The sequence below is a fragment of the Herpailurus yagouaroundi genome, unplaced genomic scaffold (genome assembly GCF_014898765.1).
Source record: "Herpailurus yagouaroundi ecotype Mexico unplaced genomic scaffold, PumYag 160, whole genome shotgun sequence".
Classification (NCBI taxonomy): Eukaryota; Metazoa; Chordata; class Mammalia; order Carnivora; family Felidae; genus Herpailurus; species Herpailurus yagouaroundi.
In genome coordinates, this window is record NW_024412401.1 from 20036544 (window position 1) to 20064149 (window position 27606).

At 39.4% G+C, this 27606-nt stretch overlaps 2 long non-coding RNA genes across 2 annotated transcripts in view; both read left to right on the plus strand.

The window, feature by feature from the left end:
- The window catches only part of LOC121034617 (uncharacterized), a 29402-nt gene extending 24919 nt beyond the window's left edge, over positions 1–4483 (plus strand). The window contains exon 2 of the long non-coding RNA XR_005792532.1: positions 3691–4483. This is a non-coding gene — a long non-coding RNA (uncharacterized LOC121034617). The remainder of the gene's footprint in view (positions 1–3690) is intronic.
- A 22512-nt stretch (positions 4484–26995) lies between these two features.
- The window catches only part of LOC121034616 (uncharacterized), a 138289-nt gene continuing 137678 nt past the window's right edge, over positions 26996–27606 (plus strand). Inside the window, exon 1 of the long non-coding RNA XR_005792530.1 lies at positions 26996–27168. This is a non-coding gene — a long non-coding RNA (uncharacterized LOC121034616). The remainder of the gene's footprint in view (positions 27169–27606) is intronic.

Below are 27606 nucleotides of genomic sequence, written 5' to 3' on the forward strand. Positions count from 1 at the left end.
TATTATTTTTTAAGTAGGTATACATATACATGTACAAGATTCAAAAGGCAAAAGAAGGTGTATATACTGTGTCTCTTTCCTACCTTTGTGTCCTCTTTTTCTTCCCTGTGTATCATTCAGAATTTTCTTCCCTATGGATCTTTCAGAATTAATTTAGTATAGGAAACATAAATAAACTAATATATTTTTCTTTACAAATGGAAACATATGTTACACTGTTTTCCTTCTTTCTTGTTTTATTTCATAGTATGAATATATCTTGTTTATATAATTTTCTTTGATGATTAAACAGTCTTCTTTGGTACAAGTACAGCTCAGCTTATCTTCAGTCCCACATTCATGGATATTTAGTTATTTACAGTCTTTTGCTCTGAATAATAATGCTAACACAAACCTTAAGTGTATAAGTCCTTACATAGGTATGAATATATAGGAGAAATTCCTAAGAGTTGAATTGATGGATGAAAGGTTGTATTTTATTTTAAACTTGTTTTATTTTTTATTTTTAAAATTTACATCCAAATTAGTTAGCATATAGTGCAACAATGATTTCAGGAGTAGATTCCTTAGTGCCCCTTACCCATTTAGCCCATCCCGCCTCCCACAATCCCTCCTGTAACCCTCAGTTTGTTCTCCATATTATGAGTCTCTTCTGTTTTGTCCCCCTCCCTGTTTTTATATTATTTTTGTTTCCCTTCCATTATGTTCATCTGTTTTGTCTCTTAAAGTCCTCATATGAGTGAAATCATATGATTTTTGTCTTTCTCTGACTGACTAATTGCACTTAGCATAATACCTTCCAGTTCCATCCACGTAGTTGCAAACGGCAAGATTTCATTCTTTTTGATTGCCAGGTAATACTCCATTGTATATACATTTATATATATATACCACATCTTCTTTATCCACTCATCCATTGATGGACATTTGGGCTCTTTCCATACCTTGGCTATTGTTGATAGTGCTGCTATAAACATGGGGGTGCATGTGTCCCTTTGAAACAGCACACCTGTATCCCATAGAAAGATGCCTAGTAGTGCAATTTCTGGGTCATAGGGTAGTTCTATTTTTAATTTTTTGAGGAACCTCCATACTGTTTTCCAGAGTGGCTGCACCAGCTTGCATTCCCAGAAGGGAATTTTTATATTTTAAATACTGATACTGTGTAATTGCCACACCAACTGTACAGAATTGTACCCCACCCAAACTGTAAAGGTGCCTCTCTTCACATGCTATTGATTGATGAACAATTGTTGATTCAGGATTATCAAAGCTTTTAAAAAAATTTTTTTTACATTTATTTATTTTTGAGAGACAGAGAGACAGAGCACAAGTGGGGAGGGGCAGAGAGAGAAGGGGACAAAATCCAAAGCAGGCTCCCAGCTCTGAGCTGGCAGCACAGAGCCTGACACAGGTCTCTAACTCACAAACCGTGAGATTATGACATGAGCTGAAGTAGGATGCTTAACCTACTGAGCTACCCAGGCGCCCCAGCATTATCAACTCTTTTATCTCAGTCAACCTGAGAAATGATAAATTGTATCTTGTTTGTTTACAAATTTGTTTTAAGGTAGGTTAATCACATTTTGCATGTTTACTTCCTTTTCTTCTAAATATCTATTCCTATTCTTTGCCCACAAATTATTGATCTTTACTTATTGATTTATAAATGCTTTTTAATATTAAGAAAATTATCCCTTTGCATATTTATTGCAAATAAATTTTTCTCAGTTTGTTATTTGATATTTATAATGACTTTTTGCAGGGCACCTGGGTGGTTCAGTTAAGCATCTGACATTGACTCAGGTCATGATCTCACAGTTTGTGGGTTCAAGCCAACATTGGATCCTCATGCTCTCTCTCTCTCAAAAATAAATAAACATTTAAAATAAAATAAAAGTTATACATATAATAACTATTATATATATATATATATATATATATATATATATAAAATATATATAATGACTTTTTGCCACGTAGAAATATTTCATTTTATGAATTTATTAGTCCTATTATTAGTCTTTTATTTTATGGCTTCTGTATTTTAAGAAAACTGAAAAATGTTTTTCTCTTTCTGAAGTTAAAAGGTTACCCCCTATTTCTTCAGGTACTCATGGTTTCATATTTTATGCTTACACCTTTGCTCCATTTAGAATGTAGTTTTGAGTAATGAATGCATTTGGTACTTGCATTAGTTAAGGATTGCATTCAAGTACATAGAACAGGTTTAACTACAAAACAGTTTCTCAGGGGCTTTTGGAGTCTGCTTAGGAAAAAGGAAAGGTAGAAATAGCATCACTTTTACTATTAGAACACAAGAAATCATGAGACAATCTGCAAATTCACAGCTTTTAAAAAATTTATCAGGGGCGCCTGGGTGGCGCAGTCGGTTGGGCGTCCGACTTCAACCAGGTCACGATCTCGCGGTCCGTGAGTTCGAGCCCCGCGTCGGGCTCTGGGCTGATGGCTCAGAGCCTGGAGCCTGTTTCCGATTCTGTGTCTCCCTCTCTCTCTGCCCCTCCCCCGTTCATGCTCTGTCTCTCTCTGTCCCAAAAATAAATAAATGTAAAAAAAAAAAAAAAATTTATCAGAAAGCTGAGGTTCCAGGACAACCTAATTAATCTTAATCTAAGGAAAGATGGACACAGCCAAGGAGATATAGCACAGGTACTCTTGCTCATTTGAGGCTGACTCTCCCTCTGAACACCATCAAGCTGGTAGGAATTCAGGTATAAATTTTAAGGAATTATTGAAGGTCAAATGTAGGCCAGCATGAGAATACAGAAGCCACAAGTACAGGGTAATTCACATTGACTTGCAAGCTCTTCTCCATGGACCTTATTATGTGTTCACAAGAAAGACTGGGGGCAGCATGCGAATCCTGAGAAGGTTTTCCTTTGATACAAGCCTGGGGGAAAGGAAGAGCTGCCACTGTGGGGAAAGGCACCAAACCCTACCCGGATACTTCTTCCCTATCTTTCCCATAGAACAAAGGCCTTAAACCACTGGGTGAAGGACAGTAAATCCTGTCATTAGCCAGTAAATTCTGTATTGGCAAAGAGCCATTGCAGCCAGAGAAAGAGAAAAGAGAAAAAAACCAAACCAAACCAAACCAAACCAAACCAAACCAAACCCCTCTACCTCTATGGGCTCCAGATCATTAGAAATGTTCCAGGAGTGGGTGGGGTAGCTTCATAGAGAAGGCCTACCCCTAAGATGTAGGGGTACAGAGCCTATCTAACACTGATGCTGAATCAGAAAAAACAGGGAATGCCTCCTTCACTCCCCACCCCTCAAACATCAAACAGGCTAATAAGCCTCAAGTAACAAGTAATAGCCACTTACTGCTAAATAGCATCAAGATCAGGGAAGAGATATTATCTGAGGAGCAGGCACAAGGGGAAGATGTAAAATTGAGGGAGGAGCAGAAGTTGATAAACCCTCTGGCAAACCAGCCTCAACCTTAAACAGAGATAATGTTAGGGAAACTTGAAGCTTGTTGTACACGCCAGTATCCATAGCAAAAACAAAACCCAAAAGCAGGTCAGCTCCTAAGTTCACTGACTCAATCTCTTGCACTAAAGTCCTAGCAGAAGGAAAGGTATGCCCATTTACAGGCATGAAAACTATTTACTTCAGTGTTTACTGCCTTATAATTGTCCAGCTTTTGACGAAATATTTTTATAGGCACACAAAGAAGGAAGAGAAAAATGACACGCTATTAAGAGACAAAGCAATTAACAGAACCAGACTCATATATGATACAGATATTGGAATTATCATATGGGGATATTAAAGGAACTATGATTAATGTTAAAGGATCTAGTAGAAAAGGTGAATAGCTTTCATGATAGAATGGGTAATTTCATCAGGGAGATGGAAACTCTAAAGAATCAAATGGAAATGCTAGAAATAGAAAACACGGTAACACAGATAAAGATTTCTTTTGTCTGGCTCATCAGTAGTCTTGACCCAGAGGAGTAAAGAATCTGTGAAAGATAATTATCTGTGAAGATAATTCAATAGAAATATCCAAACTTAAACACAAAGAAAAAAGTGGGAAAGAAACCCCACAATAGAAAAGAGTGTCCAAGATCTGTGGGACAACATCAAACAACCTAACATATGTACAAGAAGAGAGAGAAATGGGACAGAAGAAATATTTTAAGAAATAATGGCCAAGAATTTTTCAAAATTAATAACATACCAAGTCACAAATCTGGGACGATCAGAGAATACTAATCAGGATAAACATCTAGGAACTCATCTAGACGTATCATATATGAGTTTCTAAGAACTAAAGACAAAGAGAAGATCTTGAAAAGAGAAACATTACATAAAGAGGAACAAAGATAAGAAAATCACAGACTACTAACCAAAAACTATGTCAGCTAGAAGATAGTGAAGTGACATCTTCAAAATGCTGGAAGAAAAAAAAAAAGTCAACCTAGAATTCTACACCAAGCAAGCAAGCAAGCAAGAAAAAAAAAAAAAAAAAAAAAACCGAAAGCAGAAACAAAAACAAAAAACCTACACCAAGCATTTTTCAAAAGTGAAAGAGAAATACAGACTTTTCAAAATTTTTTATTATTTTATTTTATTTTTTATGAATATAATTGATTTTCAAATTGGCTTACATACAACACCCAGTGCTCATCCCAACAAGTGCCCCCCTCAATGCCCATCACCCATTTTCCCTCTCTCCCACCCCCCCATCCATCCTTAGTTTGTTCTGTGTATGAGAAATACAGACTTTAAAACAGACCAATAGGGTTTCTCTTCCTTGTAAAACAGGAAATTGACTGCCAACCAGTAATTCTCCCATTTCTTCCTAGCTAACTGAACCCTAAATAAAAAAAAAAAAACTGATGTAAAATTAATACAACATAAATTAACCATTAAAAATATACAATTCAGTAGCATTTAGTACATCCACAACATTGTACAACCATTGTCAATGATTGCAGAACATTTTCATCACCCCCAAAATAAACCCTGTACTCATTAAGGAGTCAAACCCTATTTGATCCTTCCCCCAGTCCATGGAAATCACTAATCTGCTTTCTGTATGTGTAGAATTTCCTATTCTGAACATTTAATATAAATGGAATCATACAATATGTGGCCTCTTTCACTTAGCATAATGTTTTCAAGGTTCATTTATGTTGGAGAATGTATCAGTACTTCATTTTTATGGCTGAATAATATTCCATTGTATGAATATACCACATTTTGTTTATTCATTTATCATTTGATGGACATTTGGGTTGTTTTCATTTTTGGCCTATTATAAATAATGCAGCTATGAATATTATTAGGGGCTGAACACCTGTTTTTAATTTACTTGGGTATCTATGTAGGAGTGAAATTTCTGGGTAATTCTATGTTTAATTTTTTGAGGAACCACTGAACTGTTTTCCATAGTGACTGTACCATTTTATATTCCTGCCAGCAATGTATGATTGATCATAATTTTTATTTGGGGCTGCAAAATGTCTAGTTCTTTAGGATGAATCATGATTGGTAAAAGCCAACTGAGGGCCATTATATTTCCCAAAAAATAGGCCACAACTATATTTCCAGTCTGACATGCTTTTCCTTAAACTTATCACTTTACCATTGAGATGAAGTATGTTTCATTTTCCCCTTGAAACTTGTCAGGCTTTTGTGACTCATTTAATAAATAGAAGATGGAGCAAGTAATGTTCTGTGATTTCTTTGTTTATTTATTTATTTTGAGAGAGAGAGATAGCATACACATGTGCATCCGAATGGGGGAGGGACAGAGAGAAGGGGAGAGAAAGAATCCCAAGCAGGCTCTGCACTGTCAGCACAGATCCTGTCTGGGACTCAATCCCATGAACTGTGAGTCCATGACCTGAGCCAGAATCAAGAGTCAGACGCTTAACTAACTGAGCCACCCAGGTGCCCCAATGTTCTGTGATTTCTAATGTAATTTCATAAAAGACACTATGGCTTCTGCCTAGCTCTTTTTCTCAGAACATGTGCCCTTGAATCCATAGGCAGCCATGTAGCAAGTTCAGAAAATCATGAGGAGAAACTATACAGAAATAGAGTAAGATGCCAAAGGAACCCCAGTTGCTCTAGCCTCAGCTGATTATCTTCTTAATCCAAACACCAGATGTCTGGATTAGTAAATCTTCTGATGATTCCAGTACCAGCATTGTCTGTCTGACTGCAAAAAAAACATATTCCAAACAAAACTGCCTAGCTGAGCTCAGTTAACCACCCAACTGATGAGAGATAGTAATAAAATATTGTAATTGTCTTTTAAGCCATTCACTTTGGAGGTGGTTTATTAATCAACACTACATGTCAAAGCAATTGATCTCCTTTGCCAGATCCCCAATTTCTAGATTACTTTGCACCTAAAGATGGCCATATGGACCAGTTCTGATTAATAAGATATATGAGGAAATTTGCTGGGGGGCTTCTGGGGAAGAATTTGCTTTCTGATTAAAGAGACAGGATATGAAAACTGGCTTCTAGCTCTCCAACCCATGACTCCTTGCTTCCTGCCTTGAATAAGAAGTGCAGGTATAAGGTTTACATCTAGAGCCACCTTGTGATCCTGAGGTGACATGTCAGAGGATGAAATATCAGCATCTGAGTATGATGGAGAAGACTGGAAAGTGGTTGGATGTTTGACGGCATCAATAAACCCCCAAAGGAACCCTGGAACCTCCTGGGTTTCACTATATTTTCTGAGCCAGAGCATTTACATTTCTTCCAACTACCTTTCATTTTCATGTACCATAGTTATGGGTGATAGCAAGCTATGTCCTAGTTTAATCTAAGATACCATTTTTAATTCCATTTTCTTAGTTTTGAGATGATTTTCTAGAAGAAAATCTTTCTCAGATTGACAAAAAATGTTTTATTATAAAATATGTTAGTAAAGATGTGGGAAAAAGTCTTTATTACATACTTCTGGTTGGAACATAAAAAGGAACAAACTTTTGCAGTGCAGTTTAGGGATAGGAAATATAAAATGCACATAGCCCTTGACCTCGCATTTTCTGTTTCAGGAATTTATCTAATAGATAAATTCACAAAGACTTATGTGCAAGGATTATAACTGCATCATTATTTGTAATAGTGAAAGAGTGGAAACAACTTAAACACAAGACTGGTTAAATAAATTATGATTTAGCCACACAATGGAATACTATGCAGCCATCATCTCAAAAAGGATGAGATAGAACAATGTGTTCTTGCATATAATTGAAACAAGTGTATATAGTTTCCTCTCATTTTCATAAAAAAAGTATGAGGAACACACAAATATTTATTTATATTAATTATATATACGATGGGATTGTTAAGGACCAACTTGGAGGCTGGGTACCAGACAGGCAGATGAAATCTCTCTCTATTCTTCAATAGATTGTTACAAGTCACACTGTTTCTCTATTCCCTGTCCAGAGATGTCCTGCATGGCTAAATGACAGTCGGGCTGGCACTGTAGTGTACCACCTATATTTGCTTTTTCCATCTTTTCCTACCTTCCTTTTCCCTCCATTCTGTCTATAAATAATTAGTACTTAAGCTTTCCTTGGCCTCTTTTTTCCAGCAAACTGGAGCTAAGACAAAGAGGATAGCTTAAATATTTCATAAGAATTTAAAAATTTTTTTTCAACGTTTATTTATTTTTGGGACAGAGAGAGACAGAGCATGAACGGAGAGGGGCAGAGAGAGAGGGAGACACAGAATCGGAAACAGGCTCCAGGCTCCGAGCCATCAGCCCAGAGCCTGACGCGGGGCTCGAACTCACGGACCGCGAGATCGTGACCTGGCTGAAGTCAGACACTTAACCGACTGCGCCACCCAGGCGCCCCTTTAAAAAATTGAGGTGTAATCGACATATAACATTATATTAGTTTCAGGTATACAACATGATTCAGTATTTGTATAATACTGCAAAAAGATCACCACAATTCTAGTTACCATCCATCACCTTACAAGATTGCAAAATTTTTTTTTCTCATGATGAGGATTTTTAAGATCTATCCTCATGTTTCAAATATGCAACACAGTATTATTAACTATAGTCACCATGGTGTACATATATCACCACGACATAATTATTTTTATTTTTTTTTGAGAGAGTGAGCATGAGCCTGAACCCACGACAGCGAGATCACGGCCTGAACCCATATCAAGAGTCAGACGCTTAACCAACTGAGCCACCCAGGCACGCTGACAGAATTATTTTGTAACTGGAAATTTGTACCTTTTGACGCCCTTCACCCATTTCTCTCACCCTCTACCTCCTACCTATGGCAACCATCAATCTGTTCTCTGTGTCTGTGAGCTTGGTTTTTGTTGCTGTTTTAAATTCCACATACAAGTGAGATTGTATGGTATTTGTCTTTCACTGTCTGACTTATTTTACTTAGCATAATGCCCTTGAGGTCCATCCATGTTGTCACAAATGGTAAAATTTCATTCTTTCTAATGGCTGAATAGTATTCCTTTGTGTATATTGCAGTTTCTTTCTACTCATCTGTCAATGGACGCTTAGGTTATTTCCATATCTTGGCTATTGTACATAATGCTGCAACATGGGGGTGATATATCCCTTCAAGTTAGTGGGTTTTTTTCCTTCAGATAAAGACTTAGAAGTAGAACTACTGGATCATATTACTGGTTTTAATTTTTTTAAGGTAATTTATTTTTTTGAGAGAGAGCGCGAGAGAGAGCATGCACACGTGAGTGGGGGAAGGGGCAGAAAGAGAGGGAGGGAGAGAATCCCAAACAGGCTCATGTCCAGTGCAGAGGCCAGTGTGGGGGCTCGGTCCCACAACTGTGAGATCATGACCTGAGCCAAAACCAAGAGTCAGTTGCTCAACCGACTGAGCCACCCAGGTGCCCCTATTAGTTCAATTTTTAATTTTTTTAGGAACCTCCGTACTATGTTCCATAGTGGCTGCACCAATTTACATCAACAATGCATGAGCGTTCCTTTTTCTCCATGTCCTTGCCAACACTTGTTATTTCTGATCTTTTTGATAATAGATATTCTAACAGGTATGAGGTGATATCTCATTGTGGTTTTGATTTGCATTTCCCTGATGATTAGCGATATTGAGCATCTTTTCAGGTACCTGTTGGTCATCTGTATGTCTTCCATGGAAAAATGTCTATTCAGATCCTCTGCCCATTTTTAAAAAATGTTTATTTACTTTTGAGAGAGACAGACACACACACAGAGTGTGAGTGGGGAAGGGACAGAGAGAGGGGGAAGGAGATACAGAATTTGAAGCAGGCTCCAGGCTCTAAGCTATCAGCACAGAGCCCAACACAAAGCTTGAACTCACAAACAGTGAGTTCATGACCTGAGCCGAAGTCTGACGCTTAACTGACTGAGCCTCCCACTGCCCATTTTTCCATCAGATGGGTTTTTTGCTTTTTTTTTTTTGTTACTGAATTGTATGGTTCTTTAAATATTTTTTATATTAACCCCTATTTAGCCATATGATTAGTAAATATTTTCTCCCATTCAGTAGGTTGCCTTTTCATTTTGTTGATTTCTTTTGCTGTGTAGAAGCTTTTTAGTTTGATTTATTCCCACTTACTTATTTTTGCTTTTGTTGCCTTTGCTTTTGAATCAGATTAAAAAACTCATTGCCAAGACCCATGTCAAGGAGCTTAGTGTCTATGTTTTCTTCCAGGAGTTTTATGGTTTCAGGTCTTAAAGTTTACCATTGTAGCCATTTTTAAGTGTATAGCTCAGTAGTGTGAAGTGTATTCACACTGTTGTGCAATAGATCTCCAGAACTTATTCATCTGGCAAAACAGAGACTCCCTACCAATTAAACAACAACTCATCACCTCTTTGGTTAAGTTATTCCTAAGTATTTTGTTCTTTTTCATGCTATTGTAATTGGAATTGTTTTCTTAATTTTCTTTTCAGTTAGTTTTCTTTTCAGATTTTTGTCTTGACACAGCATTTTAATACATGAGAATTTTTATAAATGCCCAAGAGCTAAGATTTCCCGGGAAATATCTGCAGAGTAGTATCAGGCAGTAAGACCACAAGTGTTCACATAGCAGGTTGCTATATGATACAGAAATGTAGTTTATTACTAGATGGCATCCAGAGACACTAGAGGGCAGCACTGGCCCACCCAATGCTCTGGTCCTGAGGACTCGGTAACCAGAACTTCAAAAGATCCCATTTGCTCCAGTGACTCTCAATCCTGCTCTTAGAATCACTGGAAGGCTTGTTAAAAATGGCTGGTTACATAATTTGTGAGGTTCAGAGTAAAATGAAAATGCTGGTCCTATGTTCAAAAAGTAGGAAAAATGCCTCTAATGTTACTAAAATAATATAAAGCTTTTTCTTTTTTACTACAGCCTCCCCTTTCCCCCTTCATAATTTGTCCTGGTAATTTTATTTACTTGCCTAATATTATTCTAAATAAAGAAATATTTAAAACTTTAAATAATAAGCCTGAATTTTACTGTTACTCTTTATATTGTGCACTAACAGTTTTAAATGCAAGTATCAGAGCATTTAGCCTTTACGCAGAATTACCAACATTACCCAATTCATATTTTGTAGCTAACTCATGCATATGTACGTCATTCTTACCAGAACATGGAAACACTGCACAAAATTAACTCGATTTATTTTTATTTTACTTCTTTTTAAAATTTAATTAATTAATTAATTATACTTCTTGATATGTGTACATCTAGCAACAACACTATATAGAAGTCGGTGGCTTTCATAATATGCTTACCTTGCATTCACTTTGGGTCTTGAACAATTCCCAACATCGTGGTTCAAACCAAAATTCTATGTTTACCGGGACATTGTAAGTGTTCCACATGAATGGAGCAGCAAGGAATGGCAGACATACATGAACCTGTGTCTTCTTTGCTCATGGGTACTGCATTATCCCATCAGACATCACTTATAAAATACAAAATAAAATTATACTCCACACACAAAACTTTATTCCATTTCAGGGCAACTACTATGGGCAACTAGTAGTATTACTATGGACAACTAGTAATTCATTCAAGGACACCTTAGGGAGTCCCACACAATCTCATTAAGAAATGAGTCTGGATCCTGCCAAGACCACAGACCACAGCTCAGAGGTGGGGATTTTCAGCAAGGTCAGACTTCTTTTTGTCTAAGAAGTAACAGCAAAGACCTCCTTATACTATTCTCAGGTATACCCAATTAGCATGGCAATTAAGAGCAGTTTCTTCAGAATTACACAGACTTAGATTTGAATGTCAGTTTTACCACTTTCTTTGATCTGGGTAAGTTTTTTTCTTCTCCACATTTTAGTTCTTTTATCTTTAAAATGGAGATGGTAATAGTACAAACATCATAGAATGCTTGTAGGATTATAGGAGATTTTGTAAAATAAGAGTTTAGTACAGTGCCTGGCACAATTGGTAGCTACAAGGGAAGAAAAAATATGACAAACACTAGTCTAAGATGCATCCTCACTTAAGGCGTCTTCTGACTACCTTGACTACTGGTCAAGTTCTGAGACAGTTCTGATGACCACTGACTACTCTCTGACTACCTTGCTTCTCGTTGTCTTCACTTGGTAGAGGATGGAGTAACTGACACAATTAGAAAATAGAAATAAGTTGAAAGTATAAAAAATTAGTAAAAGTAAACTGTCATTATTGGAAGGTGATATGATTGTGTGCCTGAAAAACCCAAGATAATCAACTCAAAAATTACTACTACTACCACCACCACCATGACTACTATTACTACTACTATTATGAGAGAGAGATGCAAATGGAAGGAAGGAGAAATCAGTAAGGTAGCTGAATACAAAAAATTAATATGCTGAAATCAAAAGCCTTTGTGTACACAAATACACAATCAGAAGATATATTGGGGAAGAAAATCCCCTTTCCAATAGCAACACAAAATAATAAATCCTTAGGAATAAAATATGCAAAACTTTTTTTGAGGAAAATGTTAAAACATTTTCAAAGATACAAATGCAGTCTTGAACAAAGAGAAAGATATAGCATATTCTTAGGAATAGGAACGCTAAAAAAAAATCTTCCTGTTAATTTATAAATTACTGTGATTTCAATAAAAATGCCAATAAGTTTATCTGGGGGCAATTAAGCTGATTTCTTTTTATTTTTTTAATGTTTATTTATTTGTAAGAGACAGAGAGAGACAGAGCATGAGCAGGGGAGGGGCAGAGAGAGAGGGAGATACAGAATCCGAAGCAGGCTCCAGGCTCCGAGTAGTCAGTACAGAGCCCGATGCGGGGCTTGAACTCACAAACCAGGAGATCATGACCTGAGCTGAAGTCAGACACTTAACCAACTGAGCCATCTAGGCACCCCAATTAGGCTGATTTCTAAATTTATGGTGGGAAGTAAGCAAAAATAGTAAAACTCTCAAATGGAAGAACTGTAACAGCACTGAGATTAGTGATATCAAATAATAAGAAAAACCCTATATAGCCTTAATTATTAAAACAGTATGGTACTTGTGCATGAACAGACTGACAGATAAATGGAACCAATGAAAATGTCTAGAAATAGAACAAATACATATTAGTATATGATAGGGGTTACATTTCAAATCTACAGAATAAACATGTGTCTTTTAAATAAATGGTTTTAGGACAATTGGATAGATTTTTCAAAAAAGATAGGTGAATTCATTTATTGTACTGTACACTTGGATAAACTTCGATCAATAGATTTAATTTAAAAAATCATACATAAAAAGTTCACGCATTAAAGTACTAGAAGAATACATGGAGTAAGTCTTTTAGAACCATGGAGGGATGAAAGCCTTTCTAGTTAACCATAAAATAAATGATTAATTTATTCTACATAGAATATATTCTGAATGGCAGAATACACCATAAACAAAGCCAAAAGACAAATTACAACCTGAAAAAAACTACAAATCTATCAGACTTACTCATAATAAGTTAAATGCAAATTAAAATTACATCACAGCAGATAGAGAAAATTCAAAAGTTTGACCGCACACTCTTTTGGCAAGGTAAGGAGAAACTGACAATCTCATACTTTGCAGATAGGAGTGCAAAATGGTGCAATCCCTAAGGAGAACAATTTTAGAAATATTTATTGTAAATTGTAAATACATTTTCCCATGACCCAACAATTACACTCTGGGAATCATTCTTTTTTTTTTTTTTTTTAATTTTTTTTCAACGTTTATTTATTTTTGGGACAGAGAGACACAGAGCATGAACAGGGGAGGGGCAGAGAGAGAGGGAGACACAGAATCGGAAACAGGCTCCAGGCTCTGAGCCATCAGCCCAGAGCCCGACGCGGGGCTCGAACTCACGGACCGCGAGATGGTGACCTGGCTGAAGTCGGACGCTTAACCGACTGCGCCACCCAGGCGCCCCTCTCTGGGAATCATTCTTAAATTTAATTCTGTCTTGGCAACAGCTTTTCGGAGGACTCAGACTAACACATACCCTTTGTGTGGGAAAGGTGGAAATACCTGCATGTATTTATACAAAATACATCAGAAGGATATAAGAAAAGAAATTAAGGGAAGCAATAGAAATGGGGTTGTGGGAATGGATTAGGTGGGAAAAAAGGAGAGAGCAAGACTTTTGAATCAATGTGATGAATGTATTATCTATGCAAAATATAAATTTAAAAGGCTCTTGGAGAATTAAAAAAAAATTTCTATTGTGAAAGACTCATGGGTAATTGCAGACATAGTAGAGAGGTCCCATATACCCTTACCTAATTTCCCCAAATCGCTACATTTTACATAACTATAGTAAAATATGAAAACTGGAAATTGACACTGACACAATGTGTGTATGATTCTAAGCCACTTCATCCCATGTGCAGATTTGTGTAACCACCACTACTATCAAGGCACAAAATTATCCCATCACCACAAGAAGAAAGAATTTGATTGTACATACTAGAGGGAAAGCAGCCAGTTTGGGTTGTTAAGAATTTAGGTCTGAACCTCAGGCTCAAACTCAGAATGACTTGCTTTAAAGAAAGCATTTTGTTCTGAATATATCTGTCAAGTCCATCTGGTCCAGTGTATCATTCAAGACCATTGATTGATTTTTTGCCTAGATAATCTGTCCATTGCTGTAAGATGTCCACTCTCACCACTGTTGTTTAACATAGTGTTGGAAGGCTTAGCCTCAGCAATCAGACAACAAAATGAAATAAAAGGCATCCAAATTGGCAAAGAAGAAGTCAAACTTTCACTTTTTTCAGATGACATGATATTATACATGGAAAACCCGAAAGACTCCACCAAAAATCTGCTAGAACTGATACATGAATTCAGCAAAGTCGCAGGATACAAAATAATTACAGAAATCAGTTGCATTTCTATACACCAATAATGAAGCAACAGAAAGAGAAATCAAGAAATTGATCCCATTTACAATTGCACCAAGAATATAAAATACCTAGGAATAAACCTAACCAAATATATGAAAGATGTGTACGCTGAAAACTGTAGAAAACTTATGAAGGAAATTGAAGAAGACACAAAGAAATGGAAAAACATTCCATGCTCATGGATTGGAAGAACAAATATTGTTAAAATGTCAATACTACTCAAAGCAATCTACACATTCAATGCAATCCCAATCAAAATTGCACCGACATTCTTCTCAAAGTTAGAACAGGCAATCCTAAAATTTATATGGAACCACAAAAGACCTTGAATAGCTAGTTATGTTGAAAAAGAAAACCAAAGTGGGAGGCATCACAATCCTGGACTTTAGCCTCTACTACAAAGCTGTAATCATCAAGACAGTATGGTATTGGCACATAGACCAATGGAATAGAATAGAGAACCCAGAACTGGACCCACAAATATATGGCCAACTAATCTTTGACAAAGCAGGAAAGAGTATTCAATGGAAAAAAAAGACAGTCTCTTGAGCAAATGGTGCTGAGAGAACTGGACAGCAACATGCAGAAGAGTGAAACTGGATGACTTTCTTACACCATACACAAAAATAAACTCAAAATGGATGAAAGACCTAAATGTGAGACAGGAAACCATCAAAACCCTAGAGGAGAAAACAGGCAACAACCTCTTTGACCTCATCGGCAGCAATTTCTTGCTCAACATGTCTCTGAAGGCAACAGAAATAAAAGCAAAAATGAAATACTGGGACCTCATGAAGATAAAATACTTCTGCACTGCAAAGGAAACAACCAACAAAACTAAAAGGCAACTGATCGAATGGGAGAAGATATTTGCAAATGACATATTGGATAAAGGGTTAGTATCCAAAATCTATAAAGAACTTATCAAATTCAACACCTGAAAAACAAATAATACGGTGAAGAAATGGGCAGAATGCATGAATAGACACTTTTCCAAAGAAGACATCCAGATGGCCAACAGACATGTGAAAAGATGCTCAACATCACTCATCATCTGGGAAATACAAATCAAAACTACATTGAGATACCACCTCACACCAGTCAGGGTGGCTAAAATTAACAACTCAGGAAACAACAGATGTTAGTGAGGATGTGGAGAAATGGGAACCCTCTTGCACTGTTGGTGGGAATGCAAACTGGTGCAGCCACTCTGGGAAACAGTGTGGAGGTTCCTCAAAAAATTAAAAATAGAACTACCCTACGACCCAGCAATAGCACTACTGCGAATTTATCCAAAGGATACAGGAGTGCTGATTCATAGGGGCACATGTACCCCAATGTTTTTTTAAATTTTTATTTATTTATTAATATGAAATTTATTGTCAAATTGGTTTCCATACAACACCCAGTGCTCTTCCCAACAGGTGCCCTCCTCAATGCCCATCACTCACTTTCCCCTCCCTCCCACCCCCCATCAACCCTCAGTTTATTCTTAGTTTTTAAGAATCTCTTATGGTTTGGCTCCCTCCCTCTCTAACTTTTTTTTCCCTTCTCTTCCCCCATGGTCTTCTGTTAAGTTTCTCAAGATCCACATAAGAGTGAAAACATATGGTATCTGTCTTTCTCTGTAGGACTTGTTTCACTTAGCATAACACTCTCCAGTTCCATCCACATTGCTACAAAGGGCCAGATTTCATTCTTTCTCATTGCCAAGTAGTATTCCATTGTATATATAAACCACAATTTCTTTATCCATTCATCAGTTGATGGACATGTAGGCTCTTTCCGTAATTTGGCTATTGTTGAAAGTGCTGTTGTAAACATTGGGGTACAAGTGCCCCTATGCATCAGCACTCCTGTATCCCTTGGGTAAATTCCTAGCAGTGCTATTGCTGGGTTCATAGGGTAGATCTATTTTTAATTTTTTGAGGAACCTCCACACTGTTTTCCAGAGTGGCTGCACCAGTTTGCATTCCCACAAACAGTGCAAGAGGGTTCCCGTTTCTCCACATCGTCTCCAGCATCTAGTCTCCTGATTTGTTCATTTTAGCCACTCTGACTGGCGTGAGGTGATATCTGAGTGTGGTTTTGATTTGTATTTCCCTAATGAGGAGTGATGTTGAGCATCTTTTCATGTGCCTGGTTCAACATCGCAAATCAATCAGTGTGAGGTCAGGTCATGTTCTCATGGTTTGTGGGTTTAAGCCCCAGTTGAGGCTCAGTGCTAACAGCACGGAGCCTGCTTGGGATTTGTTCTCTCTCCCTCTCTCTGCCCCCCCCCCCCCAACTTGTTCTCACTCTCTCTCTCAATATAAATAAATAAACCTAAAAAAAAATTAAAAAGCAGCAGGCCACCAGAATTCTAGACTTAGCATATTCTCAATCTGTTAAGAGGCCAGAGTTAGGTCAGAAAAAAGGAAAAGAGTAAGGTATGGAGTATGAAGACAGGGGTGGAAGTTGAGGTGAGGATCTGTCTCCTTTGAAACTCATCAGCTTAGTAGCATACAGCCTGAATAGTTCCATTATTCTACTGAGTATATCAAGACTGGCCAACAATCTCATCAGACTAATGTTCTAAGAGCCTTCCTCAAGAAAATGCTTAGGATGAAAGAGATGGCCAGAATGCCATTTGCAGATGAAACAGGCATCTTTTACATCCATCCTTGGTCAGTAAGGATTGGTTCCTTGTAGACCCTTTTAAGTACTAAAACAAAATATACATTTTAGTGCTGTGGAAGGACATCATACAGAGTCCAAAGCAATTATATATGACATTAGTAGGCATTCTCTTGATAAAATTCTCCTAATCTTAGAAAATGCATCCTTCACATAACTGCTGTGAGGAATCGCTTAGATTCTTTTAAATACGGATACTGAGAGAGATGTTTACTCTTTCCTCAGGGGCTGCTAAATAGGAATGACATAACGCTGAAACTGCCTGCAACGATGTCCCTGCTTGGTAAAGTCCAAGCTCAGTAAGTGTGATGTTAAAGAGAAAAATTATTCATAATACTTGTTAAGAAACTTAACAGAAACCCATGGGGGAGGGGAAGGAAAAAACAAGAGGTTAGAGTGGGAGAGAGCCAAAGCATAAGAGACTCTTAAAAACTGAGAACAAACTGAGGGTTGATGGGGGGTGGGAGGGTGGGGAGGGTGGATGATGGGTATTGAGGAGGGCATCTTTTGGGATGAGCACTGGGTGTTGTATGGAAACCAGTTTGACAATAAATTTCATATATTATAAAAAAATAATACTTGATAAAGAATGGTAAGGCAGACTTTACTTAGGGGGGACTATCATAATATACATAGGGACCACTATAATGGGGTTTTGCAGTAGAGATACTGGGCTCAACTCCAAATATAACAAGGAAAATTGGGAATTTATAGCCAAGGAGTAGGGTAGGGGAGGGAAAATTAAGCGGAAACATCAAGGGTAAGGGAGGAGTCTAGAAAAACAACCTAACAGGATTCTTGCTGAAGGCAGGCCAGCAAGATCAGACCTCACAGGGGGGATGGTGGAAGATGAGGAGCCCTATCAGATATTGAGGGGAATGAGATATGAAGGATGGGAGATCCTGAGAAACTGACTCAGTAGGGCTCTTGCCATAATTCGACAATGCAGGGATGAACACAGAAGCCCAAAAGTTAGGGCTTGGTTGAGAAGAGAGTTTGGAGGAACCTGACTAAACTTTGGTTAAAGAGATACTCTGCCAGTGAAAGGCATCACAGAGAGAAAATCAGATCCAAGGTTGCAGAGAAATGAAAATTTTTGAATATGTGAACTCAACTCCAGCACTGGATTTCCCAGTTTCCTGTTATATGAGCCAATACATTTCTTTTCTTCCTTCAAATTTATTTGAATTAGGTGTCTGTCATTTGTGAATGGAAGACAGCTCATTAATCCAAACAGAGAATTGATTTGATGAATAAGTCTGAGGTCATGGGTAGAAGATTAAAAGGAGTGAGTCAATGGCAGAATTAGAAAGTCTAAATTTCCAGGGCACCTGGGTGGCTCAGTTGGTTAAGCATCCGACTCTTGATTTTCGCTTATGTAATGATCTCACACTTTGTGAGGTCAAGCCCTGTGTGGGGCTCTGAGCTGGCAGCACAGAGCCTTCTTGGGATTCTCTCCCCCTCCCCCTCTCTCTCTCTAAAAAAACTCTCTCTAAAAAAGTCTACATTTCCAAGCTAACACAGCATCATACACAATATACAGACTTCCTATATATCTTCTTACTGTATCCTCAGGGCTATAGACTTAAAGAGAATATTATATAAATGGCGTAGCAATGTTTGTGAAACTAGGATTCCAGAATTGAAAAGTTTTGCAAATTGGGTAATATAATAGCTGACACTTGTTAGATATATACTTTATTCTAGGCATGCTAAGTGCCTTATGTGCATTATTTTAATTAATTCCCATTTCACAGATGAGGAGAATAAGACTCAAGAGATATTAAGAACCCATCAACAGACAGCTATCTACTAACCTCAGGTTTGGTATCTGAACATAGATCTCTCTACTCCTGAATGCGTACACTTCAAAAAAATGTTTTATTGAGATATAATTCCCATATCATACCATACATACCAGATTTATCTAAAGTATGCAATTCAATGTTTTTGGTATACTCACAGATATGTATAATCATCACTATAGTTTTAGAACATTTTAATCACCTAAAAAAGAAACATCATACCTTTTAGTTATCACCCCTAGGGCCTCCCCAACCCCCAACTCTAAGCAACCACTAATCTACTTTCTGTCTCTATAGATTACCCTGTTCTGGACTTTCACATAAGTGGACTCATATAATATGTGATATTTTTTGATTCACTTCTTTCACCTAGCATTATGTTTTTGAGGTTCATCATAGTATGTATCAGTACTTCATTTTTTATGGCTGAGTAATATTTCTATGGGTATACCACATTTTACTTACCCACTCATCCATTGATGAATATTTGTGTTGTTTCCACCTTTTGGCTATTATGAATAATGCTGCTCTAAATATTCATGTACAAGTTTCTGTGTGGACATATTTTTATTTCTCTTGAAAATATACCTAAGAGTAGAATTGCTGGGTCCTATGGTAGCTCTATGTTTAATCACTTGAGGAATTCCCAGACTGTGTTCCAAAGTGGCTGCAGCATTTTACAGTATCATCAGCAGTGTATGAGGGTTTCATTTCTCCAATCCTTGCTAGCACTTGTTGTTACCTGACTTTTTGATTTGAGCCATTCTAGTGGATATGAAGTGATATCTCATGGTAGTTTTGATTTTGCATTTCTTTGATGAACATCATTTTATGTACTTACTGGTTATCTGTGTATCTTTGAAGAAACATCTTTCAGATCCATTGCCCATTTTAGAATATGGTGGTCTGTTATTAAGTTGTAAGAGTTCTTAAAATTAAAAAAAAAATGTTTATTTATTTTTGAGAGACAGAGAGAGCATGAGCAGGGGGTGGGGGGGTGCACAGAGAGAGTGAGACACAGAATCTGAAGCAGGCTCCAGGCTTTGAGCTGTCAACACAGAGCCCCATGCAGGGCTCAAACTCACAAGCCATGAGATCATGACCTGAGCCAAAGTCGGACGTTTAACTGACTGAGCCACCCAGACTACCCTAAGTTGTAAGAGTTCTTTATATATTATAGATACAAATCCCTTATCAGATATATGATTTGTATTTTCACAATCTTGATAGTGTCCTTTGATGCACAAAATTTTTAATTTTGGTGAAGTCCATTTTTCTTTTGTTGCCTGTGCAAATGCACCCCAATGTTTATGGCAGCACTATTGACAATATTCAAAGTATGGAAAGAGCCAAAATGTCCATCGACTGGTGAATGGATAAAGAAAATGAGGTGTTTGTGTGTGTGTGTGTGTGTGTGTGTGTGTGTGTGTGTGCACAATGGAATACTACTTGGCAATGAAAAGAATGAAATCTTGCCATTTGTAACAACATGGATGGAACTAAAGTATATTATGCTAAGTGAAATAAGTCAATCAGAGAAAGATATCATATGATTTCACTCATATGTGGAATTTGAGAAACAAAAGATGAAGATAGGGGAAAGGCAGAAAAAATAAGATAAAAACAGAGAGGGAGGCAAACCATAAGAGACTCATAAATACAGAGAACAAACTGAGGATTGCTGGAGGAGTGGGGGTAGAGGGATGGGCTAAATGAGTGATGGGCATTAAGGAGGGCAGTTTTTTGGGATGAGCACTGGGTGTCATATTTAAGAGATGAATCAGTGGGTTCTACCTCTGAAGCCAAGAGGTATGTTAACTATGTTAACAATGTATGTTAACTAACTTGATTTTAAATTAAAAAAAATTTGTGGGTTAACAAAACTTCAACATTAAGTAGCTCAAGACATCTTTTTCCTTAAAATAAATTTTTATGTTTTCAAAAAAATAAAGTTTCTCTCACTGGTTGTTACACTGTTTGGTTAACAATAAGCAGAGGGGTGCCTGGGTTGCTCCGTTGGTTAAGCATCCACTCTTGATTTCAGCTGAGATCATGATCTCATGGTCATCTGACAGAGTAGAGCTTGAAGCCTGCTTGGGATTCTTTCCCTCCCTTTCTGTCCCTCCCTACTTGGACTCTGTGCTGACAGCTCAGAGCCTAGAGCTTGCTTTGGATTCTGTGTCTCCCTCTGCCTCTCTCCCCTGCTCATGCTCTGTCTCTCTCTGTCTCTCAAAAAATAAAATAAAATGTTAAAAAAATAAATGTCTGGTAAAAATAAATGTCTGGTAGAATTCCCCTAGGTAGAAGACCCAGGACTCTTATTTTTTGGGATATTTTTTTGATAACTGATTCAATTTCTTTGCTAATCATGGTCCTGTTCAAATTTTCCTATTTCTTCCTGTTTGAGTTATGGTAGTGTGTGACTGTCTAGGAATTTGTCCATTTCTTTAAGATTTTCCAGTGTTGGCATATATTATTTTCATAGTACTCTCTTATAATTGTTTGCATTTCTATGTTGTTGGTTGTGATCTCTCTTCTTTCATTTTTGATTTTATGTATTGGCTCCTCTGTCTTTTCTTTTGGAGAGGCCTGGCTAGGGGGTTATCAATTTTGTTTATTCTTTCATAAAGCCAACTCTTAGTTTCATTGATCTACTGGGTTTTTTTTTTTTTTATTGTGTATCATTTATTTCTGTTCCAATCTTTGTTATTTCCCTTTTTCTGCTGGCCTTGGGCTTTATTTGGGGCTCTTTTTCTAGCTAATTTAGTTGTAAGGTAAGGTTATGTACTTGGGGCCATTCTTGCTTCTTGAGAGAGGCCTGAATTGCAATGTATTTTCCTCTTAAGACTGATTTTGCTGCATACCAAAGGGTTTGGACTGTTGTGTGTTCATTTCCATTTGCTTACATGTATTTTTAAATGTCTTCTTTAATTTACTGGTTAATCCATTCATTCTTTAGTAGGATGTTCTTTTTTTAAAAAAAAAATTTAAATATTTATTTTTGAGGGGGGGGTGGAGGGACAGAGAGAGGGAGACACAGAATCTGAAGTAGGATCCAGGCTTTGAGCTGTCAGCACAGAGCCCAAAGTGGAGCTCAAACTCAAGAGCAGTGAGATCATGACCTGAGCCAAAGTCAGAGGCTTAACCAACTGAGCCACCCAGGCACTCCAATAGGATGTTCTTTAATCTCCATGTATTTGGGGCTTTCTAAATTTTTTCTTGGGGTTGATTTCAGGTTTCAGAGTATTGTGATCTGAAAATATGCATGGTTTGATCTCAATCTTTTTGTACCTGTTGAGGGCTGATTTGTGACCCAGTATGTGATCTATTCTGGAGAATGTTCCACGTGCGCTCGAGAAGAATGTGTATTCTGCTGCTTTAGGATGAAATGTTCTGAATATATCTGTTTGTCCATCTGGTCCAGGTGTCATTTATAGCCATTGTTTCTTGTTGATTTCCTGCTTAGATAATCTGTCCATTGTTGTATGTGGAGTATTAAATTATCTTACAATAACGGTATTATTATCAATAAGTTTGCTTATGTTTGTGATTTATATATTTGGGTTCTGCAAGTTGGGGCATAAATATTTACAATTATTAGCTCTTCTTGACAGATCCCTTAATTATGATATAATGCCCTTCTTTATCTCTTGTTACAGTCTTTATTTTAAAATCTAGCTTGTCTGATAGTAGTATGGCTACTCTGGCTTTCTTTTGATGTCCATTAGCATGACAGATGGTTCTCCATCCCCTCACATCAATCTGCAGGTCTAAAATAAGTCTCTTGTAGGCAGCATATAGATGGATCTTGTTTTTGTTTTTTTTAATCTATTCTGAATCCCCATGTCTTTTGATTGGGATATTTAGTCCATTTACATTCAGAGTGATTATTGAAAGAAATGAATTTAGTGCCGTTGTGTTCTCTGTAGATTTCATGTTTCTGGTGATGTTCTTTGGTCCTTTGTAGTCTTTGCTGCTTTCCACTCAGAGAGTCCCCCTTAGAATTTCTTGTAGGACTGGTTTAGTGGTCACAAACTGTTAGTTTTTGTCTGGGGAAGTCTTTTTCTCACCTTCCATTCTGAATGACAGCCTCGTTGGATAAAGGATTCTTGGCTGCATATTTTTCTTATTCAGCACATTGAATATTTCCTGCCACCCCCTTCTGGCCTGCCAAGTTTCAGTGGATGGGTCTGCTACTAACCTTATGTGTTTACCCTTTAGGTTAAGGAACTTTTGTCCCTAGCTGCCTTCAGAATTCTCTCTTTATCTTTGTATTTTGCCAGTTTCACTATATGTCGTGGTGTTGACCTATTTTTGTTTATTTTGAAGGGAGTTCTCTGTGTCTCTTGAACTTAGATGCCTGTTTCCTTCCCCCAGATTAGGGAAGTTCTCAGCTATAATTTGTTCAAATAAACCTTTTGCCTCTTTCCTCACTCTTTTTCTTCTGGTACTCCTATGACATGAATATTGTTTCATTTCATGGAATCACTTAATTCTCTAATTCTCCCCTCGTGATCTAGTAATTTCTTTTCCTTTTTTCCAGCTTCATTATTTTCCATAATTGTATCTTCTATTTCACCTATTCTTTTGAGCAGGTCTCTGGCTGTGATTTCTTCTTGACCTTTCTTTGGGGAGAATTCCTCCATCCTGTCATTTTGGCTATGTTTTTGTCATTTGCATGTTTTGAAAAGTTGTTATGTGTCCTGCACCTGAGAGTACTACCATATTAAAAAGGGGTTATACACTGACCAGGGCCTGGTACTCTAGGGAGTGTTTCTGGTGTATGTTGCATGCACTCTGCTGTTGAATTTTGGCTGTTCTATAGCACTGGTCTTTCCTCTACAGAGCTCCTCCTTGCTTGCAGTGGTGGAATGTTTGGACCTTTAACTAGGTGTGCCTTGATTTGTTTGTTGAAGTAACCTAGAAAAAAAAGGGGGGTGGGTGGGAAGCCTGGTTCATAACAAGAGAAAAAGGAGAGGGGAGAAAAGAAAACCAGAGTAGGGTGCCTGGGTGGTTCAGTTGGTTGAGTGTCAGACTTCGGCTTGGGTCACCATCTCACAGTTTGTGAGTTTGAGTCCCACATTAGGCTCTCTGCTGTCGGCGTGGAGCCTGCTTTGGATCCTCTGTCCCCCTCTGTCTGGCCCTCCACTCCCCTTTCTCTCAGAAATAAATAAACATTTAAAAAAGACAAGAAAACCAAACAGAAAATCAAAAAACCATAAGGCTGATTCCAAGGAAAGAGAAAGGAAAAAAAATTAGAAAAAAAGCAGAAGAAAAAAAGAGGGAAATAGAATAAAAAAGCCTGAGAAAAAAATGATTTATATGTGTGTGTGTGTGTGTGTGTGTGTGTGTGTGTGTGTGTGTATATATATATATATATATATATATATATATGATAAATGACAAAAAACAAATCAGACACTATGAGCCTGATTCCAAAAGAAAAAAAGAAGAGGAAGGAAAGAAAGAGAAAAAACAAAACCAAAAAAGCCAGTTGTCTGTTGGTGTCTGGGATTGGTGGCTGTGCTGGTCTGGAGAACAGGCTGGCTGCATTGGGTCAGTCTTGCTCCAGCAGTTGACAGGCACAGAGGGGCAGGATTTGGTGTAAGCATGTCCTGCCTCCACTGGGGCCACTGTGCTGCTCTCTGAAGTCCCACAAAGCTGGTGTGTGTGGGGGGAAATGGCATCATCCCAATCTCTCCTCCTGGGACCAGGGATCTCAACCCATGCTGTTCAAGTAGCCCTTACAGAAGAGCAAGGGAAGTCAGCTTGCCCTGCATCACAATTCTCCTGCATCTTCTTCTTGGTGCTTGGCTGGGAATCAAAACCTAAAGTCTTAAAGGACCCAGCACTGCACAGAACCACTCCCCTCCTCTGGAGAAGAGCCTTTTCACCCTGATGAGGAAATGCCTTTGGCTGGTACCTAAAGGTTCTTTCGTCCTTGGGGAGGCAATAGACCCTCTTCCCAGAGTATTCTGAGAAGGGGACTGTTCTCTCCCAGTGCACACCAGAGATCACTACACCACATTATGCACTCCAGAGTCAGCTCCCTGCTTCCTAGGAGTGTGCACCAAGGTTCTGCTCCAGAGAAAGTTGCACACTTCGAAAACTTCAGAGTTTCAGCTCCAAAGGCTGTTTGCAAAAAAGAACTAGTACACTCTGTACTTCTCACTGCCCAGCCCATGGTCCAGAGAGGTTTTCCTCTTATGCTAACTCAATGCCACACTTTCACAACCCCTCTCTTTCTCTTTTTGTCTCTCCACAGAAAGTGTTCCCTCTCCTCCATAGCTGCACCTTTTATCTCCCCCAACTCACATGCACCTCGATCTTGCCAAGCTGTTTCCCTCCAACTGTGGAGATCCTTCTGCTGCTCCACAAATCTATTTCCTGGGTGTTCCAAGTGATCTGACCTCAATACAGCTGTGTTTGAGGGATGAGGAAAATCCAAGTGTCCCTACTTCTCCATCTAACTTGTTCCCCTATTTTCTTTTTTTTTAAATTTAAGTTTTGAGAGAACTTGAGAAGCCAGTATTCACAGCTCGCAAGATGGATGATGTGGTGTCATAAGTAATGATATAACTTGCATTAAATAAATGGTATTGGGGGCGCCTGTGTGGCTCGGTCGGTTGAGCGTCTGACTTCGGCTTGGGTGATGGTCTCGCAGTTCGTGGGTTCAAGCCCTGCGTTGGGCTCTGTGCTAACAAACACCTCAGAGCCTAGAGCATGCTTCAGATTCTGTATCTCTCTCTCCCCCTCCCCTGCTTATGCTCTGCCTCTGTCTCTCAAAGGTAAATAAATGTTAAAAAAATGAATATGAACAAAATTAAAAAAATTCAAATAAATGGTATTAGGAAATTAGGCAAGAAGACCTATATTATTTCAAGACACACAGGTTCTGAAAAGTTTTGGCTTTATGAATAAGAATACTATCATTACCTTTCCCTCATGTGTGGGGTGTAAAATTAGCCAGCATGGTGCATCTTACCAAGAATCTTTACCTGCACTGATATGATAGCAAACTAATATGGAAGTATACCTCACATAGGACCATGAATTCCATAACACAAATTTTAGTAAAATTATTTACATAATCAGTATCCTTGCAAAAAAAAAAATTTCTGTGGGTTGATGCACATCCTCAAGGCAGCCCTGGAGTTAGTACAGTAAAACAAATAGGAGAATGGGCTGTGGAGTCAGAATACCTAGATTCCATGTATTAGCTTTGTGACCTTAGGCTTGTTGCTTAATTTCTCTGTGCCTCACTTTCTGCATCTGTATAATCAAAGCAATGAAATTTAGGATTTCATGGTCATGTTGGGAAGTTTAAATTAATACACGTAGAGTGTTTAGTATCTGGCGTTTTGTTTAAAGGTGGATAGCTATATATAGTACTGTCCTTTATATTCCTTATTGGTAAGTTTCATGACAATGAAACTTAAGGGATGAGGGATGTGACTGCAGCAGCAGAGCGAGTGGGTCACAACAAGGTACAGCTTTGCTGCTGGAGATGGAAGACCAATAACCTCTGAAAGCAGCACGCAGGAAGAGTGGGGGCAGCAGGGCGCTTTGTGAAGGCTCATTTAGACACTCCGCAGTGGGGTACTGCGAAGGTGAGTGCCCTAACGCGCGGGTCGTCCCCCCGGAGGCCTGACTGGGCAGCTGGGCTTGGCGAGAGAGGAGAGGGCCCCCGGCCGAGGCCGCTTGGATGAGTCATTCTCACCTCCCCAGGCAGGTGCGGGCTGCAGGACGCTTCGCCTCGGCGGGCGGGCAGGAGCCACGAGCCGCCGCGGAGCCCCCTTCCGAGACGCCTCCTCGGGCCGGCACTGACCTTGCCGTCGGCTGCCCGGCTGCCGAAGACCCGGCGCCGCAGAGCGGGGAGCTGGTCGGGGGCGCCCACTGGCACCCGGACCCACAGGTCGTCGGAGCCGGGCGCCGCCTTCCTGCGGTCCCTCAGCGCCTCATTCCTGCGCGAGGTCGCCAAGCTAAGCTGCGAGGGCCGCGCCTCGAGGCGCGGGAGGGCGGAGCGCGACGCGCGCCCACCGGCCCGCGGAGGTCTTCTGGCGCGGGCGCACGCGCCGCAGCGCATGGGGCGGGAGACAGGGAGGGTGGGTGTGCTTGGGGAGCGCGCGCCGCCGCCGCCGCCGCCGCCGCCGCCTCAGCCTGCTGCTCCGCCTGCGCCGCCTGCTCCCGGCGCTCGGCCCCAGCACGCCGGCTCCCGAGTGGCCATGGGCGGCGCGGGGTCCGCGGTGTAGAGTCCGCCGGCCCCGGACCCGCGTCCCGCACCCTGACGGTCCCGGTAAGCGGGGGCGGGGGCGGCGGGGACACGGCAGGCACCCTACGGGACGGGTCTGCGGGCCGCGGACAACCCTCCGGGGACTCTGAGGTGTTGTGTGGGAGCCGCCCCTAAGGGAGTCCCTGTGTAAGTAGATAACCCCCCGAGTGTCCCTGCCTCTGCCCCTTGGGAAAGTTCCGGAGGCGTGCAGGGAGCCGCCCCCATGGAGGACCCCTGTGTGAACGGAGACTCCCAGGGCTGTCTCTGCATTTGCTGCCATGGGGAGGCACAGCGTGGAGGCACTGTCTACCCACAGAGACCTTCTGTATAACTACCGGAGGGCAAGGGTGGTCTCTGGTGGTGTCTCAGTGGAAGACCGTTTGAGAAGACAGGGGAGCCTCAGGAGCCTGCGCGGTGGGGATGGACCCCACAGAGGACCGCTGTATAAAGGAATACCTTAGA